Source organism: Tupaia chinensis, unplaced genomic scaffold, assembly GCF_000334495.1.
Source record: "Tupaia chinensis unplaced genomic scaffold, TupChi_1.0 Scaffold138425_1, whole genome shotgun sequence".
NCBI classification, from domain to species: domain Eukaryota; kingdom Metazoa; phylum Chordata; class Mammalia; order Scandentia; family Tupaiidae; genus Tupaia; species Tupaia belangeri.
In genome coordinates this window covers 648,372-652,421 of record NW_006198322.1, presented here as the reverse complement: position 1 = coordinate 652,421, position 4,050 = coordinate 648,372, and the positions used below count along the sequence as shown (strand labels likewise).

Genomic DNA, 4,050 nt, shown 5'->3' with positions numbered 1-4,050 from the left:
TTTTTTTTTTTTTTAAAGAATTATTTTGTTTAACTTTATTTATTTATTTATTTTTACTTGACCAGAGAGAGAGAGAGACAAAGTGAGAAAGCAAGCCACCAGGTCCGGGACTCGAACCACAGCTGGCCATGTGGGAGTCCAGTGCCCTTAACCACCACGCCATCTGCTAGCCTTCTCAGGGCTATCCTAAGCGAACTGTGTGACCTGCTGGTAGTGGAGTCAGGTGGTCTGTCCTCTCTGTCTTCCGTATTGATTCATCCCAGACGCTCCAGCAGTGCCGTTTCTCGGTAAGAGCTGTGAACTCGAGAGCGCTGTGTTTTCCTTCTCTTTGGCTTGATTGTCCTTCACCCTTGGGAGGAGGGGAGGGGATGCTAACAGCCTGGAGAGTGGCCAGATGACTCCATTTTGCAACCTCCGGTCACAGCTGCTAAAGAAAACTTACACTGTGTTTTCATTCAGTGGGGAAAACATGTTTTGCTTTGCATTCTTGCGTAACCGTGAAACATCTGGGGTAACTTAGCTTGAAACTTTCTTCCAGTGTCACATTTGGACTTAACGATACAGAAAAACGTCACCTTGCAATGTAGGACGTGACAGTATCAAGTCATTATTACGCGGGTTTGGATGCATACGCAATGGGAAGTTATGCAGGACACACTCCCCGACGCCCAGCCCAGTAAACTGAACCCACCACCTTTACACCCCATCACGGTATAACCATGTCCCTTACACACCGTGGGGCCCAGAAATGACATTCCTACCCTCGAAAGCAGGGAAACACTGGGGAGGGCATACAAAGCGCTTCTCGGACTTGAGCGTGCATCGGAATTGCCCGGAGGGCTTGGTCAAACTTAGCCGGCTGGTGCCTGTCCCCTGGAGTGTTGATTCTGTAGGTCAAGGGTAGGGCCTAAGAGTGTGCGTTTCTGTTTTATTATTTTACTTTTTTTTTTTTTTAAAGAGAGATTTTTGCTATCGGGTGTGTGCGCTCGTCTGAGAAAGAGAGAGAGAAACAGAAAGGGAGAAATCACTTCCCAGGCAGGATGGCCACACTGCAATCCCTTCTCCACGCTCCTCTCGGGATTTGGGGCACACGTGCACTCGTGCCTGGTGTGAGTTTTAAGCCGCCGGGGCCATGACTTGAACCACAGTCGGCTAGGTGGGAATCCAGCAATGTAACCATCATGCCATCTGCTGGGCCCAAGAGTGTGCGTGTCTAACAAATTCCCACTGATGCTGCTGATGCTGCTGGTCTGGGGACCATGTGTTGAGAATCCAGGGTTGAATTATAGTCAACTGAAGTGAGAGACCAAATACAGTGCGTGGGGCTGGGGGAACTGCACAGTGACGATGCCCGTTTCAGGCTTGGCTTTGTTTTCCTCAGTGGGTAAGAGCTGGTACGAAAACAAGACGACCTTACTTAGTCATTGCTGGTGAAGTGCACCTTGCTGCACCTTGTGAAATCCAACTTGCAGGTGTCGCCAAGAAAAACATTGGAAATACGCACGCATATTAAAGCCCAGGAATGTGTATCATGACTCTACATAAAAGGGTAGACATTTGGCAATCACATGGATATTCAGTAGTTCACACATATATCCATATCGGAGCTGGCAGGTGGCGTGTGATTAAGGGCACTAAACTCCCACATGGGCGACCACAGTTCAAGTCTTGGACCCGGTGGCTTGTTTTCTCACTTTCTCTCTTTCTCTTTCTCACTCTGTCCCTCTGTGGTCTCTTTAAATAAATAAATAAATAGTAAAGTAAGTTCAATAAAATTCTTTTAAAAATATCCATACAGGGGCTAGCAGTTACTGTGATGGACTCCCACAAGTCTGACTGTGGTTCAGGCCTCAGACCCAGCAGCCTGACAATCACGCCGGGCATATGTGTGTGTGTGAGCAAACTCCTGAGAGGAGAACGGAAGAGAAGGGATGACAGCATGGCCATCCCCTTGGGGAATCATTTCTCACTCTCTCTCTCCCTGTCTTTCCAGCTAGTGCAGGTACCCTATGGCAAAACCTAATAACAATCATAACAATATCCATACAGTGGAGTAATCTGCAACAGTCAAAATACTTGGGGAAAAATTTCAATAATGAGAGGAAATCTTTGTGATGTATTATCAAACGAAAAGCCTGGGACAAAGAGCTAGCTTATTAACAATACAACACATACGGGGACCAGCAGGTGGCGCAGTGGTTAAGGACGCGGACTCACTAGGCAGAGGGGCGTTGGAGTCCTGGACCTGTCAGCTTGAAAGGCACATCGCCTGGCCAGCAGGTGGCACTGACTAAGGGCACTGAACTCCCACATGGTCGACCACGGTTCAAGTCCCAGATCTGGTGCTTGCTTTCTCTCTCTCTCTCTCTCTCTCTCTCTCTCTCTCTCTCACTCTGTCCCTCTCTGGCCAAATTAAAATAAATAAATACATAAGTAAGAAAGTAAAGTTTAATAAAAATAAATATTAAAAAAAAAAAGAAAAGAAAAAAGAAAGTCACATCAGGGTCTTATGCCAGGCGTATGAGCGTGTGTGCCCAGAATCCCAGGGGGAGAATGGAGAAGGGATTGCGGCGTGGCCATCCCTCCTGGGGGGTGAGTTCTCACTTTGCCTCTCACTGTCTCTCTCAGGGGAGCATGTGCACCCTGTGACGAAAACCTCATATATTCCGTAAGAACTGCTGCGGTCAGATCATGGCTGAGGAGACACCTGGAATGGTGACAGTGATGACTTCCTGATGGCGTGATGCTGGTTCTGTGGAGGCCAGGCGTTTCTTCCCCACCGCGTCTCTTACACAACCTGCCCCACAGCAGCCCCCGCCGTCTGTGATGTCTCCCTCCCAAGGGGACGCTTAGCACACCACGCCCGCATCAAGCTGTGCGCCTTCCCAGTGTTAGGTGCTGAACGCTGGGCGGACACCCGGCCCGAGGCGGCTGTGTCTCTCTGTAAGAATTGGACAGCTGGGCCCGGACGGTGGCTGGACGACTGTGTGTTGTAGGGTCATATATGTAGGACCACGGCCATGTTAGGCTGGCACTGCCCCGGAGGCTGCTGCACCCCTGCATTGTCGGTTATTACGGTCAGGAGCTCAGCAGCTCACGCCGGGACACCCAAGCATGCATTCCGCGAAGGGCAGAGGGGAAAGACTGTCGATATGAAACGCTAATCCCTGTCCCTGTTACGCTTGCAAGACCCTCCCTTGTCGATTAGATCTCCTCTTTAGACTAAAGAGGGTTTCTCTTCCTGGCACTAGTGTCCTAAAATAACAGGCAAGTTTTAATGATTTGTCCATATTTGCTTTTTCTAAACCTCCCACACTGATTGTATTTCTGTTTTTATTAACAGGAAAATATTCTTAAAATTAAAACAGTAAGCTACAGCTGAAAAAGTAAGGTTTCAGTGGAAAATTTCCTACTTGATTACCAGCCCCCACCCTGGGGCCCTCCTAATTCTGCCACTCTGAGCTTCAGAAACTGAGAGATTCTCTGTTTCTTACATTTGGTTTGAATCCTAGGGGACCATTTATTTTTCTTTCTTTCTTTTCTTTCCTTTTTTTTTTTTTTTTTTTTGGAGAGGTTTTTCGCTATAGGGCTCATGCGCTCGCCAGACAGAGAGAGACAGAGAGACAGAAACCGAGAAATCACCCCCCCAGGGGGGATGGTCACGCTGCAGTCCCTTCTCCTCCATTCTCCTCTCGGGATCTTGGGCACGCACGCACACGCACCCGGCATGAGTTTTAAGCCACCGGGTCCGGGACTCGAACTGCAGTCGACTACGTGGGAGTCCAGTGACATAGCCATTACACTAACTGCTGGCTCCCTATTTTTCATTTTTGAAAATTTTATTTTGGCTTTTTTGTCATAGGGTGCATGTAATTTCCAGAGAGACAGTGAGAGGGAAAGTAAGAAATCACCCTCCCCTCCACGCCAGGAGAATGACCACGCTGGAATCCTTTCTCCTCCATTCTCTTCTCTTCTTGGGATTTTGGGCACGCATGCACACGTGACAGGTGAGTTTTTTTCAAGCCACTGGGTCTAGGCTCAAACTATGTT

At 48.4% G+C, this 4,050-nt stretch overlaps 1 long non-coding RNA gene across 1 annotated transcript in view; it reads right to left on the bottom strand.

The window, feature by feature from the left end:
* LOC102483859 (uncharacterized) overlaps positions 1 to 316 on the bottom strand; it is a 2,352-nt gene extending 2,036 nt beyond the window's left edge. The window contains exon 1 of the long non-coding RNA XR_336413.1: positions 205 to 316. This is a non-coding gene — a long non-coding RNA (uncharacterized LOC102483859). The remainder of the gene's footprint in view (positions 1 to 204) is intronic.
* Between the last annotated feature and the right edge of the window lie 3,734 nt (positions 317 to 4,050).